Source organism: Acinonyx jubatus, chromosome A1 (assembly GCF_027475565.1).
Source record: "Acinonyx jubatus isolate Ajub_Pintada_27869175 chromosome A1, VMU_Ajub_asm_v1.0, whole genome shotgun sequence".
In the NCBI taxonomy this organism is placed as follows: Eukaryota; Metazoa; Chordata; class Mammalia; order Carnivora; family Felidae; genus Acinonyx; species Acinonyx jubatus.
In genome coordinates this window covers 99,895,481-99,912,041 of record NC_069380.1, presented here as the reverse complement: position 1 = coordinate 99,912,041, position 16,561 = coordinate 99,895,481, and the positions used below count along the sequence as shown (strand labels likewise).

General features: G+C 43.4%; 1 protein-coding gene across 4 annotated transcripts in view; it reads right to left on the bottom strand.

Annotated features, from left to right (window-relative positions):
- SNX24 (sorting nexin 24) overlaps positions 1-16,561 on the bottom strand; it is a 180,241-nt gene that overhangs the window by 113,851 nt on the left and 49,829 nt on the right. The gene's annotated exons all lie outside the window — the stretch shown is intronic.

The window sequence follows — 16,561 nt, the reverse complement described above, 5'->3', positions numbered from 1 at the left end:
CTCTCTCTCTCTCTCAAAAATAAATAAATATTTTAAAAATAAATAGGGGCACCTACGTGGCTTAGTTGATTAAGCATCCAACTCTTGGTTTCGGCTCAGGTCATGGTCCGCAGCTTCGTGGGTTTGAGCCCTGCATTGGGCTCTGGGTTGGCAGCATGCAGCCTGCTTGGGATCCTCTCCCTCCCTTTCTCTCCACCCCTCCTCCACTGGTGCTGTGTCCGTCTCTCTCAAAAAATAAACTTAAATAAATAAATAAATAAATAAAACTGTCCCACTGTAAAGACAATGATGATGAGGACATCAATCACTTTATCCAAGTATTTATTAAGGACTTAGCATGTTAAGCCCTGTTCAAGGGGTCTGAACTCAAGGTATCAGTGAAGTGAAGTGACAAGGAGTTCTGCCCTCATGAAACATACATTCTACCAGGGGAGATGGGTAACCACAGATTTACAAAACAATAACTAAATTATACAGTGTGTTTTAGACAGTGATTATCTGGTATGGGTGAGGCCAGCAGAATTAGGTAAAAGGCATTGGGAGTGCTGCAGGAAAGTTCCAATTTTATTTCTAGGTTTACTTATTTTGAGACAGAGAGTGAGAGCATGTGTTCAAGCGCTCGAGTGGGGGAGGAGCAGAGGGAGAACAAGGGAGAGAGAGAGAGAGAGAGAGAGAGAGAGAGAGAGAGAGAGAGAGAATCCCAAGCAGACTCCACAGCCATGACAGAACCCGACGTGGAGCTCAAACTCACAAACCATAAGATCATGACCTGAGCCAAAATCAAGAGTTGGACACTTAACCAAATGAGCTGCCAGGCTCCCCAGGAAGTTGCCGTGTTAAATAGAATGGTCAGAGTGGGCCCCACTGGGAAGACAGAATTCCAGACTTGGAAACTGTATCACAGCATTTAACTTAGTAATAGCTTCTATTTCTTGTTTATCTTTTCCTTTAAGTTTCTCGTTTATCTTAAATTTCAGTTAACCTACTTTTTAAAATGCACAGATACACGAGTGTTTAAAAACGAAGTCTATCTAATGTGTAATGAAAAATGCACAACTGAATTGCTGTATTTAACCAATTGCCATCCTTCCTAAGCCTATAGGATGCTAGTGGCAGACACGCAGATATGGGGGCAGAAGTTTGGAGCCTAACGAGGCCGGCCTCAGCATGTATCACTGTCATTCTTCTGTAGAATCAGCATTTCTAAGCCCATATATAAGGAGGTGCTAAGGAGGAGGCGGGGGCGGGGGGAGGCTATTCCAAGAGCTTCTCATATTGATTTCTTTACCCTAAACAAAGAGATTCTCCTAGTTACATGATATATCATAATCACTTAATTTGTTTCACTCCTTTAAAGCAGGAACAATGAGTTGAGGAAAAGGTGTTGACTTGCAAAAATGTAATCATTTTGCAGGTGTTTTGTTGTCGGTATGGGTCATTTTCCCTTCGTAATATGACATATGTGGTCTCTATAGAGAAACTGAAAATGCAGAACCCAAATCCCCCGTTCCCTAGAGCCTGGACTAACCTAACAAAGCCTACCTCTCAAGACTCTCACACTGTTCCCAAGGGTAACAAGGATAAAGCTTTTCCACAAGCCTAAGGCTTCATGTATTAGGCATTCATAATTAAACCACCCCCATTGCCTGGACATGAACAGATTTTTCCTCTCTCCATAGTGTTTTTGTACGCACAGAGCCAGTGCAACCATGAACCTCATGGCATGCATTCCCCACAGGGCACAACACACAGATTTAAAGGCAACTTTCTAACAAAGTCTCTTCCTAGACCAGGAAAAAAAAAAAAAAAAAGGTGCACAAGTAGGGAAACTCCAACCGAAACTAGTACATGAGTTTCATTTGGAAAAGCAAATATTCACTCCCTATATGTCCATTACTCCTCGCCATGGCTCTCCCAAAGTTACCCCTTTACAAAGGTGGGGGGGGGGCTAATCTCATAAACCGTGAGATCATGACCCGAGCCGAAACCCAGACTCAGAGGCTCAACCAACTGAGCCATCCAGGTGCCCCTAAAATTTTTAAACATAAGCAGAGGCTACAGAAAGAGTACACTGTTTTGCATTTAAGTAAATACATGATCAGGGCACCTGGCTGGTTCAGTCAGAAGAGCATGTGACTCTTGAACTGGGGGTCATAAGTTTGAGCCCCACACTGGGTGTACAGATTATTTAAAGTAAATAAATACTTTAAAAATTAAGTAAATAATACCATAACAGTGTATATTTGTAGGTACTAAGTACAAAGAAAGATGGGACGGAAAAAAATACCAAAATGTTCTAAAGGAACAGATAAGGTTTTTCTCTTCTTCACTTTTCAGGGTTTCTTCCTCCAATTTTTCCTCATCGAAGATGTGTATCTCATAGTATTTTCTAAAATTTTGAGTGAAAACGTTCAAAACGAAAAAAAAAAAAGTTGTAACTCAGGCATCTTGGGTTCCAAGTCCCTCTTTGACATCTAGCAGCCATATAGACAGGAAAATCATTTCTCATCTCTATTGTCTGTTCATCAGCCGGGACAGCTCATGTTTGACTTGTGCATGACAACTGTGTACTTCTCGATCGCAAGTGGTTTTCTCGAAGTCTGCTCTCAGGTACAGACTGTGCGGTATGCACATTTCTGGGCTATGCTTCACACAATGAAGAGGGAAAACAAACGTTAACTCATTCGCAACTGACCAGGCACGCTTACCTTACTGTTCAAAATCACTGCCTTCCGGATCAGATTCTGTTCAGGGGATTGCCTTCTGCTACCTCTCTTTTACCGAACAGCAAATTCAGTTCTCGAAACAGGCGACCCTGCTCCTCTCTTATTCCTCCTCTACCTCGTGTGCGGTTTCTGGCTGTGAAATCAGAGGGCTCTATATAAGCTCCAGGTCGGTCTGTGGTTTTCAAAAAGATAGACCACATGCCTTCTCATCCCACCAGCTTCCTTTGTCAAAATGCTCACCCCTCTCTCTTCCTTGGCCTGAGAGCAGGTGCTATCGTCTGAATGTGACTATTCACCTGAGTTCTCTAGTCTCTGGACATTTCCTCTTACCTTACAGGGACACATCCCAGTGCCACAGGTTGTGAGCAAGCAGAGGCTCTCAGAAAGGATGTGGCCGACCGTTTGCTGTTAAAGGGACTCACCCAGGAAATCCACGATAATGTGACCCACCACATCAAGCCCTTTTAAAGGCATTGTTCTAAAGCTGTAATAACCTTGTGCCTCCATAGTGTGAGCCCGGCTCACTGACTTGATGCCTGTGCACTATGTAGCGGGTCTGGTGCCAGGAGGGGAGACAGCATGAGAGCCTCCTTGGCCTTGGTCCTGGAGAGTGTGCAAAAACATACTGTCCACCTGACAGGGGGAGAGGAGGTAGTATTTCTGTTCTGCACTTTTACTTAACGTCATTGGAGGTCAGTTTTTATTATTTTCCCAGGACCTAAGCAACTCTGAGTTGATACACTGCTGGCGTTTCTTTCATATGCTTTCTCAAAACGCAATCAAACTAAAATGACTAATTTTTCCGGCCACACAGTCAAAACCTGACACCAAATGCCACAGAAGTAAGCCACGTGAAGCCCGTCCACCATCTTCCTGGTCGGGTTTCTTTCTGACTGCAAGACAGGACCCCCAAGTGAGTACAGTTTTTAATTTGAAGGTATTCTCACTTCATTAACGCAATTGTTCATTTTTTACTTCTTTGTTAGTACCAAGGAGAAATTCGAGGCTTTAAAAGATTCAAATGACTTGTTCCTAAATCAGGCCTGGACTCTCTCCTTGCAACATGCCGATTTACATGAGATCTCTTGGAGTTTCTCTGCTTCCATAAAATGCGGATGCCAGTGGCCATCAGGCCTGGGTTTGCCTCTCTGCACAAACAGTCCAAAACAGTTTTCCTGATCTGTTTCAACTTGAAGTGTTGTCAATATATGGATTGTCTTGCTTTCTAATTCAGTGAAAAATCTAGTTTTCCATTAGTCTCTGCCTTTCTAATTTTCGATACAGCTTTACTAAATGTAATTATTAAAGGCAGATTCAAGAAAGCAATTACTGAGCTACTGGTTTGTATCTCTGAAGTCTTAATAAGTGGCAAAAAGTTGGAACTGCACCCAGAGTATAAAATAAATTTTTCTACAGATTAGACACACACACACACTTGAATTTGTATGGGGAGAGACCTATTTAAAATAGTACATAAAGTGTGCTTTCGTAAAACACAAGTTTTAATCTTCATTTAAACTTTGTTCAAAGGCAATGCTGTACGTTCTAAAGAGGAGGAAACGACATTTCAGAAATGTCTTTCTGCTCTGTGTCTAGGACTCTGTGACTCTGGTAAACCACCTAACTCCCCGGATTTCCTCTTTCCCTCCATCTGTAACTATGTGAGAATGTTAAACTAGATGGCCAACAAGTACCCTTTCGGCTCTAAAGGCTACAAAATATTTATTAAATTCCTAATGTCTGCTAAGCTCAGTAATACACACAGGACAGAACTTCCAAGGCTTAAAATTTAGTCAAGAAGAAAGATAGAATTAATATCAAGCAGCACACAAAAGTGCTAGCCCAATGAGATAAACCAAATTAGATTTCCAAAATGTCCTAGGAAATAGCTGTAAACAGGGTCTACAACTTCTCTGGTAGGCATCCAAGGACACAGTTTGGCTTTCCATCTCTCGGCAAATGGTGGTACATGCATTACGTGGTCACTTAACACTGGTCTTGGGCAAACAATAGATTCTGTGAATGGAACCACTATACGCAAGCCAAAACGCCTATGAAACACTCACGGTCATGGATCAATCAGTTAATCATCCTCACTCATCTCAGTAGGGTGATATTATTTACTAACCAATGAGAGGCACAAGGTACAGGCGAATGTTATCATTTTACAGCTAAAAAGACTAAGGATCAGAAAAATAAATGCCTTTTCAAAAGCGTCATAACCACGCAACAGTTATGGTCATGAGCAGCCTTTTTTGCAAAATGAATTATCAAATAGTGCCATAGGTGCCCTTGTCCCTACGCTGTCTACACGCTCCAGAAAAATCATCATTGCTCTTAATGGTTTGGTCTGTCAGCACCATTCAAAATTGTGCTAAATGATTTACCTTGAACTCAATAAAACTAGAGTAACCATTCTAACTAACTCTTAGATTAATTTACATGATATGCAAAGAACTCACCTTCATGATTTCTAGAATCTGTGCTAATGGATTTTGGATAGGGTCCTTACCCCGAGGCCTAGAAAGGGATGATGAGCATTACTACTACCACCATTAGCTGCAAATGTAAAACCACCCTAGCGTGGTTTCTTCAAATCCTCCTTCACAAAGGTCGGACAAGCAAGTATGAAGCCAGGGGGAAAAAATTAAAAACAGACACAAGCAAGCAAGCAAACAGCACGCTTCTTCCTTTAATTCCATAATGAAGTTGAAGACCTGCATACCAGGGCCATACTGAATCACTCTTCTACAGGATTACCAGGCTCGGTCTGGAGGCCACATTTTTCATCATGTCATTGTCACATGAGATCGTCTTTTCCATGGAGAAGCCAGAGCAAGACCAGAGGTCTATCCCTGTGGCATGTGTAGAGCAAGGAGAGATGTTTACCCCAGGGGAGCAGTCTTTAAGTATTTGTAGAGCAAATGAAAAGGGACTGTGGTGAAGTTTTGTCGATCCCAATAACAAAATTAAGGCCAGCCAGTAAATTTTCTGTACAGTCTAGAGCGGAGAAAAAGAATCATGACTTAGAGTTTGCCATGCAAGCATAACGAGCCCACATCCCAAATCACCCACCAGAGAAGGCTGAACTGACAGTTTCCAGGCAGTCCAGGCAGCTTATGTAAGGAGGGATTACAATTCAACCTAGTTTCGGGTCAGAGATTGTACTATGGGAAAACAGACGCCACGCCACTGTTAAATAAACAGGCTCTTTCTTTAAAGTGAGTCAATAAGGGCAAAGAAATAGCTACCACAGAATTTGAGATGGATAAAGCCAAAGGCCCCAGATCTACCATTCGAAACAAAAGCATTTTACAAGGAAACACCAAGATTGGGACTCAGAGTCAAAGCTTCTAAAATATAAAAGCACCAAGAATTACAAACACAAAACCTGAAACAGTCACTTGACAGAATTAAGAAAAGTAGGTAAACATTCAACTTCTGACCTTAAAAGACCAAAACCACAAAGCAGGGCTCCGGTGATGAAACGCTACAAGGGGGCACAAGGAATGTACCAGAAGGAACCATCCCCACAGAGGAGCTAGAAACAGAACACAGATATCGAGGTACCCCTGGAAACAATGTCAGCAGCACATCTTCCTCAGGCAATCAGAATGAACAAGTCACGTGCATGGACAGAGACTACTAGTAAAGAAACAAAAACCAGGGGCGCCTGGGTGGCGCAGTCGGTTAAGCGTCCGACTTCAGCCAGGTCACGATCTCGCGGTCCGTGAGTTCGAGGCCCGCGTCAGGCTCTGGGCTGATGGCTCAGAGCCTGGAGCCTGTTTCAGATTCTGTGTCTCCCTCTCTCTCTGCCCCTCCCCCGTTCATGCTCTGTCTCTCTCTATCCCAAAAATAAATAAACGTTGAAAAAAAAAAAATTTAAGAAACAAAAACCAGGCCGTGCCAAGGGCTGTGAGTTTTATCTCAATTCTGGTAGTAAGTAGTCATGCCATCTTAGATAAATTATTTACTCTCACTTATGACTCCAGTTGATTTGTTTATTCAGTAAAAATGTATGGATCGCTTCTTTTTTTAAAAATTATTTTTCATGTTTTATTTATTTTTGAGAGACAGAGGGAGAGAGAGAGCATGAGCGGGGCAGGGGCAGAAAGGGAGACAGAATCCGAAGCAGGCTCCAGGCTCTGAGCTGTCAGCACAGAGCCCAACATGGGGCTTGAACTCAAGAGCTATGAGATCATGACCTGAACCAAAGTTGGATGCTTAACCAACTGAGCCACTCAGGTGCCCCGTATGGTCACTTCTATGTGGCCACATACACTGGATGGTAAGGATACAGTGAACTAACAACACAATGCATGGTATGACAAGTGCTCTGAGGGACAGACCGCCAAGAGAGTGTCAAACAGGACAGCCAGTTAGGGCTCAGTCTCTAAGGAAGTGATAAAGACTTGAGAGCAAGGTGGGGGTGGTTTGAGGCTGAGAGGAAGGCTAGTTTAACAAAAGTAGCAGATGCACTTGAGGAAATGGGAGGACTGCAGCTCTTGGGGAGGAAGGATGGAGAGTAGGTAGGCAGGGGCCAGGTCACGCTGGGCCTGAGGACCCTTGGGCCTTTCCCAAGGGAGCAGGGAGAAGCCACTCAATGACTGTAAGCAGGAGCTGCCTTGATGAGATGTGCACAACAATCCTTCTGACTGGGAAATAATGGGTTCTGCCAAGTTCTGAGAGGATGGGGCAAACCAAGTAGGAATGTGCTGAAGTCTTCCCCAAAGTTCTGTCCCACATCAAAAATTTTACGTTTCTTAACGTTTTCATGTAAGCATTTTATAATTACACCACGTCAGTTTAAAAATGGACTCAGTCGGAGCACCTGGGTGGCTCAGTTGGTTAAGTGTCTGACTCTAGGTATCGGCTCAAGTCATGATCTCATGATTCGTGGGATCGAGCCCTGTGTGGGGCTCCATGTTGACAGCAGAGAGCCTGCTTGAGATTTTCTCTCTCCCTCTTTCTGCCCCTCCCCCATGCGTGCGTTCTCTCTCTCTCTCTCAAAATAAATAAACTTTAAAAAATAATAATAAAAATGGACTCAGTCATACAACAAGTTTAAAATGGGACTCTAAAAGTTTGCAAACAAAGTGGATACTTGACATTTTAGAAATGAAGTCACTAAGACCTTTTCTCCCTTTCTCACGCATGTAAGACGAAGAGAAGGTTGCTGGTTACCAGGAGAGAGCAAACCACCATAGGTCTGTGGGCCCCAGTCTAAAGAAGGAAAGCGAGGTAATGAAGGGTAATGCAGGGTAATGAAGGCAGTGCAACTGAGCAGTCTGCAGGTGTCTGCAGAGGAAACAAATCAAGAAAAAGTAGTGGTGGGGGAGTGGGGAGAAGAGAGTGGAAGAAGGAAGGTCCTATAAAGGCTAGTCTCAGAAGAAAGGCAAAGGCAGAAGGCACCCACAGGGCTCTATCAATGCTGGACCAAGGGTGAAGTCAGCAGTAGCCCACTTAGAGTGGCAAAGAGAACACCAGAACCACCAGTGAGAGATAATACCGCTGAGAGGGGAGAATTGTGAACGTGAGACTGAATTGAGCTGTCCTATAAAGGACACTGTGGGGGAGAACAGCGAAGTCCTCAGATTAACCCTCCATGCTGACAGTATCTGATAACAGGGATCTCCATAAAGATGGGCCATAATCTACAATGCCCACTTAGGGTTAATGAGTATAAACCAATGCATTCTATCAGTGATCGGGATTACCTGTTACAATGGGCCACTTTGGGTTCCAGTCAAAACTGCGTAACGATGAGGCTGACACAGGACTCTGATGCGTAAAAAGGAAGGGCCTGGCTCTTCCCAGAGCATCACTGGGAGAAGGTGTCGTGGGTGTGCATATTTAGCAAATGTATCTGTAGCCTATTCATGCAGTGTGGGAAGCACCTGGAGTACCGAGAAGGTTCTTCAAGTGAGTGCTAGGAAAGGGATGGGGAGAGAACAGAATGGATTGTCTACAAAGCAGTTCCCCGACGTACCTGCTAGCAGCCTTTCCTCCTACTTACACCAAAAACCGATTGAAGAGGGAGAGGGTCAGGATCCCACACTCTGTCTCCATCATCACCAAAGCCACCAGCTACCTACAGCCCTTCCTCCTTCCTTTCCCTCTCCCACTTACTCCTCAAAGCCGGTCTGCCTGCAGGCTGAGCCTTGAGGAGCCGTGGGGATGGCCCTAATTTTGAACCTCTCCCCACATCTTATAATGTGATCCTGAAATTAAAAGGAAAAGAATTTCAAAAGTGAAAATGAAAATAAAAAAGACTAGAAATGGGGTGGACACAAATGGAGCAGCCAGAAGACAGTCTCAAGGCGCTCAGATATAAGGCAGAATACCTCAAATCCTGAACATCACAATGGCAGGATTAATGTTCTACGGCAACTTTGTTCTACTGGATTTTTTCATTTAGGTTTCCCATTGTCAAGGTGAACCTTGGACAAGTTCCTAATCTTCTGCCTTTATAGCTGTGACTCCTATGGTAGGAAAGTGATGGTTCACTATTTATAGACTCAATTGTTATCTTTCAGCCCTGAACCTACAAGCTCTCAATCCACTCTGGCCTCAAGGCTGCATTCCTCATTAGGCAAAGCCATGCCCTAGAAAGAATTATTCCATTATGTAGTTCCCAAAAGATAACCACACCAATGTCATCTTGTCATTACTACAGGGTCCGCCTCTGAAAATAAGTCATCCCTCTAGCAAGTACGGTTGACCTTGGAACCGCACAGGTTTGGTCTACATGTGGATTTTTTTTTTTTTCAATACAGTACAATAAGTGAATCTTCTCTTAGGATTTTAAAATCTTCTTTTCTCTAGCTTACTTTATTGTAATTTTGTGGTATATAATATATATATAACAAACAAAATATGTGTTAATCAACTGTTTATGGTATTGGTAAGGCTTCCAGTCAACAGTAGGCTATTAGTAGTTAAGTTCTGGGGAGTGAAAAGGTATACATGGGTTTTCAGCTGTGTGGGGGATGTCAGCACCCCTCACGCTTGTGTTGTTCAAGCGTCAATATTTATTAAATATTTTTGTGCGTCAGGTTCTGAGCTGGAACGTAGCGGGCAGCAAAAGAGACATGGTGTTTCCCCCATGGAGCTCTGAGAAGAGAAAGAGGTTAACCACTTTTAAGCACAAGATTATGACTGAAATACCAGCAGGAAAGAAGTCATCCTACAGGGAAAGCTGGCTGAGTGGGGACACTGAGGGACACACTGCACTCTACTCATGATGCGGGCACGGGCTAAGGCAACTGTCCTTACAGGATGCACACGCCCACGTGGTTTACAGTCCTCTCCACTCTGATACTCACTCGCCTCGCTTATGTTTGGAGACCAAAGACCTGGGTTCAAATCCCAGCTTTAGCAGTTATTGGCCATGTGTCCTACAGTTATTTAAACTCACTGGGCATCAGTCTTTTTTCATCTCTTAAGTAGAGATAATAATACTTCCTCTGTAAGGATTTGAAATAATAACTATAAATTACATAGTATGGTGTCTAACATACAGTAAGGGCCTTATTTTCGTGACCTAACTGTCCTTGAATTTTAGCCCGTGGTTCTAAAGTCATTTAAACTAGTATTTAATGACCCCTCAATTCTAATATATTTGAATGCCTTTGTCTAGCTTTGATAGTGAAGAATGTAACCAGAGGGTTCTTGGAGTGTCCTTTGTCAATACGGTAATGACGGTATTTCTTTTAGAGTATTTAAGACAATTTTCAACATGAAATAAATAAATGTATTTTAATAATTCAGTATTTTGAATAGGTAATACATGCGTTTGATTTGAAAAGTGTAAGGGGGGCCTGCGTGGCTCAGTCAGTTAAGCGTCCAACTTCAGTTCAGGTCATGACCTTGCGGTTCATGGGTTCGAGCCCCGCATCGGGCTCTGTGCTGACAGCTTGGCGCCTGGACCCTGCTTCAGATTCTGTGTCTCCCTCTCTCTCTGCCCTTCCCCCGCTTGTGCTCTGTCTCTCTCTCTCAAAAATAAAAACATTAAAAAAATTTTTTTTAAGTTGAAGAAAAAAGATATGAATAAACAGTGAAGACTCCCTTGAAACCCAAATCGCTCTGTGAGCAAGTCACACACGTTGCTTTGGGCGCCCAGGCTAACAGGCCTTTCAGCCTGGCGACGTACAAGTTCAAACCACATCAGTCTTACGTGCCTCCCTTCTACACAAAAGGCGCACATTACACACCCAACCATCGCTTGCTTTTTAACTTAGCAATGGTCCTTGGCAGTCTCCCCAAGCGAGAGGACACAAACTGTCCTTTTCTTCCATTTACTGCTACGTAACATCCTATCTCAGGGATGCTGTTATAATAAATGCTTTGCTCCGTGTCTTTCTGGGCTGACCCAAACTTTCCTAATTATAGTTTTGGCAGTAGGTGATGGAGAAAATGGATAGAAATGTCAGTATTTTCGTTTGACTTCATTGTTCTTAGTCAAAAACTAACAGCAACTAATTGTTTTTGTGATACTTCACGTAAACAATCTACATGAGCACTACCCTACCGTCTACAGTAATAATTTCTCCTTCAATTACTCTAGAACATCTGTTGTGTATTTTACACGTAGCGGGATCATTTTCCTTGATGTTTATACGGGAAAAGTGCCGGCTGCTAGTGTCCAATCGGTTACCCCGAGATGTCAGCTGTCAACCATGTCTCCTGCAGCAATTTCCCTCTCCTCCCCTCCCTTCCCACTCTGGGTGAGCTGTCAAGTTTCTAGTTTCTGACGTGCATTTACATCACTCAATGACATCTGACAGCAGTGAAAGGCCACAGAAAACTGCTTATTGATCAGAGCAAAACTAGTTGACGGAACAGATGAGGTTGTATCACAGAAATGCAGCCACATTCAGGTGATGACATTTTGCCCCCCGTACACGAGAGCTTAATGGAATACAACTTCATTATATCCTGCCACTAGTACTTACGGCCCCAAACCCATCTCCTGACTGTTTTGTCTATGTGGTGATGAGGACAATCTATTTGCACTGGTATCAATGGATTACTAACCTGATTTGTTCATGAACACTTGCAAACTACTTGTGAATCTGTCCTGACAAATACACCAAGAGACACTGAAATCTCAATCTTACTAAAATCTAATTGGGCTGTCCTTTAAAAAAGAAAAATGGAATGACTATGTAGTGAGCTGTAACTGCTCAGTTTAAAACTTTTATGCCACTGGGTAAAGAAGTTTAAATGGGCATTTCTTTGATTCTTGTTACACTAGGGAAAAAAAAGGAAGGAAATAGGAAAAAAAAAAGGAAGGGGGGGTAACTTGAAAAACATTCAAAATTTACTTATTAATGGAAGAATCTGGGTATTTCTAGGAAGTAAAATACCAGATCAAGGCCCTCTGCATACAAACTGCTCCTTTTACTTTTAAATTTTTTATTTAATTTTGAAAGAGAGAGAGACAGAGAGACCGAGCATGAACGAGGGAGGGGCAGAGACAGAGGGAAACACGGAATCGGAAGCAGGCTCCAGGCTCTGAGCTGTCAGCACGGAGCCGGACGCGGGGCTCAAACCCATGAACCGCGAGATCATGACCTGAGCTGATGTCGGATGCTTAACCGACTGAGCCACCAAGGTGTCCCTGTTCCTTTTACATGTAAAGATAACAGTTTTAACCACCTGCTATTTCCATTGCCAATAAAGACACATGATTGTAAAGTTGAAATCAGTACGTGTCTGGAATAGGGATCAGCAAGCCACACACCTAATACTTCGCCACAAACATAAGAAAAGGAAAACATAGTGCAAGGGACAAAATTACCAGCCTCCCATCCAAGAAGGAAAAAAGAGCTAACACTTTACCCTGAGGGTTGTCTGGCCTTGATTTTTCCTTTTTAATTTCTCCTTTGAGGTGGGAGAGGTCTCCCAAATTACAAATTCCCAGACAGCCACTGCCCCCGCCCCTCCAACACACACACACACACACATACACAACCTGGCCACATTTGCATCTTCTCTGGACTTAATTTTTTTTTTTTAACCAAATAGACTTTTTACTTCAGTAAAAAATAAAGATAACTTTAAAGTGAGTATGAAAAGAAATACTCATTTTTAAGATATGTTGCTTGCTGAAGGTTCTGAGGCCACAGACTGCTCTCTTCCTTCGAGAGACTGGTGAAACGTGAAGACAAGTGAAAGCTTCCGGAGAATTTTTTAGAGGACTGGGGAAAATGGGATAGGATTAAAAGTTACATGAGAAGCAAAAACTTTCTCCCTTGTGAACGAATATTAGTTAAGGTGGAGGCATTACTGAAATGATCTCCTGCAGCACCAATGGCCTGTATCCAAATGCTGGGAATGCAGCCAAAGGACAATGAATGGACAGGTGGTCACGGCCTGCTGCTGGTTCGAATCCTGTCCCTCCCACTTACTGTCTGACCACCTCCACCAAGCTATTTAACCTCTATGCAGCATCTCACTTTCCTCTCATTTATAAAAGATTTATAAAAACAAATGCTCTCATCTACTGAGAGCAGATGAACTTGAAGAACTGCTCTTAGAAGTAACTGAGATCATACATTACAGTGCTCCACATATTACCTGACACTAAGAAAGTAGTTAATAAATGTTAAGTCATGGGGCACCTGGGTGGCTCAGTCGGTTAAGCATCCAACTTCAGCTCAGTTCATGATCTCGTGGTTTGTGGTTCGAGCCCCACGTTGGGCTCTGTGCTGACAGCTCAGAGCTTGGGGCCTGCTTCAGATTCTGTGTCTCCTTCTCTTTCTGCCCCTCCCCGCCTCTCAAAAACAAATAAACATTCCAAAAAAATAAAAAAATAAATGTTAAGTCATTACTGTTTATTTTTTCCAATCTTCTTATAGATATAGTTAAAAAATTTTAAGGGGAGGGGTGCCTGGGTGGCTCAGTCCGTTAAGCATCCGACTTTTAATTTTGGCTCAGGGCGTGATCTCACAGTTCATGGGATTGAGCCCCAAGTCGGGCTCCATGCTGAGTATAGAGCCTGCTTAAGATTCATTCTCTCTCCCTCCCTCTCTCTCTGCCCCTCCTCTCCTCATGTACATACTCAAAATCTGTACTCAAAAGCAAATTTTTTTAAGAGTACAGGACAGAAGAAACTAAAGGTATAGGGCACACAAAGAAAATAAAGAAATGGAGAGGAAAGGAAAGAATATCCATACACTAACAAGGAAAAAATGGCATCTGAGCCAAAGGAGGGTGTTCAGACCCACTGCCGTGGCCTCCTTGCTTGGCAAAGCTTCCTGTTCCCGCCTTACCATGTTCTGTTTCTTTCAGGCAATGACCACTGCTCTCCTCCGGGCTTCAGTAACACTCCGGTGAAGCCCTTACAAGCTTTGTGTGGCGGCCTCCCCCTGCGACCTGAGACCTTTTGGAGACAGAAGCCACATCTCCTGTGGAGTCCCCAGAGCCCAGCACGGTGCTCTGTCGACACACACACAGAGCAGAGCAGGCTTGCTGACCGCACACCTTCCAGTCCGCCTGCCCAAACGCCATTGCTGGCCAGGCCTCAGCGGGGAAGTTACACAGGTCTGAATAAGGGACTTTCTGGTGTAGCTGACTTTTTACTTACAGCCCCGGCTTCCGTAATGAAAAACAGTACACAGTAAAGCAGAAAAGTATTACGCGTGTTCATTTCAAACACGTTTGATTTTTCAAGAAATAGTTGCCATGTCACACATCACACTATAAAAATGCTTCAGCTTCCCCAGACCAACACGTATGCCTTAGGACACTTGTCAACTCAGTGCTTCTGAACCACAGGCTACGTGTTGTTTTCCAAATACTTTCGCTTCACACACTGTGTCCTCTGCCTAAAAGGAAGCAAAAAATGGACTCAAATCAAACCCACTCTGCTGTACTCACAGTGAAGAAGATACAAAAAACTGGTGAATATAATCGTGTTAGGGACATGATGACAGACTACAGACATAGCAAGCAGGGTGGGAAGCCAAGTGTGGGGTGATAAGCGGAGAGAGGGACCATGTACCCCAATGACCCTCAGACGTAAGTCCCAGCACAATGATCAGCGTTGCCACGTTTTACTTCCCAAAGTACATCAGTTTAGATGATAAGTTTTGTGGTCACCCTAAGACTGGAGAAAATCCGACCCCATGCAGGCTCTCTGGTCTTAGAGTTCTTTGTGGACACATATTGCATTTGTGTTTCACTGGCCTCTACGCCTTCGTTTTTATACACATATCCTGCACCTGACTCTTAGCCATTATTCCAATTCAGTCTCCTATTTTTTTTTTAAGTTTATTTATTTTGAGAGATACAGAGTGCAAGTAGGGGAGGGGCAGAGAGAAAGGGAAAGAGACAGAATCCCAAGCAGGCTCTGCACTGTCAGCGTGGAGCCTGACTTGGGGCTCAAATTTACAAAATCAGGTCAGATCCTGACCTGAGCCAATACAAAGAGTCAGAAGCTCAACTAACTGAGCCACCCAGGTGCCCCTCCAATTCTGTCTCCTAATTGAGGCCCTGCCACATAGTAGGTACTTAAATGTGGTTGAACTATTAATCCTGAGACATCCACGATTCATTGGAACAGAATATAACTGGTAGGTCTGAGTTTGACAAGGAAAACCGCATGGTCTGGGCAAATGCATTTAAACTTGAATTCTTAAGCAATGTCCCAGAACCTGAAAACCATAATTACAAACATAATCCCAGAGACAAGAGTAACATGAGTTGGAAAGAAAGACTGTTAAACTCCTGCTCAGAAAATCTGGTCATATACTCCAAACAGGTGTTTCCAGGGCCACACTGTGATGCTCTACTATGAAGACTTTTGGAAGTAGTTGACCAGCGCCACCTGTATTTACCAAATCTCCTGAAGGAGTGGCTGATTCAGGCAAGCCCTAACCAACACAGTGAACATCTAGACTCACAGGCTTCTCAAGGGCACCAACGGAATGAACCCACACATCAGGAACTAACGCTCTGGGACACCCACCTACCTGTCTCCCACCAGCCTCTGCTTTTCACTCCTTGCTGGCTGATAAGCTCAAGATGACGTCAGGATCCTTACTTACAAAAAAGCAAAAACCACAAACAGAAACCTGAAATGAGACATGCCTACTGTAGTCCTGTGTTATATCCATACAGCCAGAACAAGGCTGTAAGTACACCATGCGTCTTAACATTTACTTCCACCAATGACTTTAAGGATTTGGAAGAACCTTTCTGAAGTGAAATACGTATATTCTTCCACACTTACTTAAAATGCCTCCTGGGAGATAACGCCTTCACCATGCCCCAAAGATCCACCTGTGAGACACTCAGGAGGGGTAGATGCCCCATGGCTGCTCCGAGCCTGTCTGCAGCAACAGACCATGGGTCTACATGCACTCAAGGTCTGAGGGAGAGGCATTTTTTCCCATGAGACTCCATGCAGTTTGAGTCAAAGGCAAAAGAAAAACCAATCTCAGATTCATTATCAATGAAAAAGCATTTCGCATTCTTAATCGTGCTCCCTTGGTCACAGAGTTCATTTTATTTTTATTTATGTATTTATTTATTTGTTTATGTATTGTTTTAATATAATTTATTGTCAAATTGGCTTACATACAACACCCAGTGTTCATCCCAACAAGTGCCCTCCTGAATGCCCATCACCTATTTCCCCCTCTCCCCCACCCCTCCAGCAACCCTCAGTTTGTTCTCTGTATTTAAGACTCTCTTACGGTTTGCCTCCTTCCCTCTCTGTAACTATTTTTTCCCCCCTTCCTTTCCCCCATGGTCTTCTGTTAAGTTTTTCAAGACTCACATATGACTGACAACATGTGATATCTGTCTTTCTCTGACTTCAAAACATT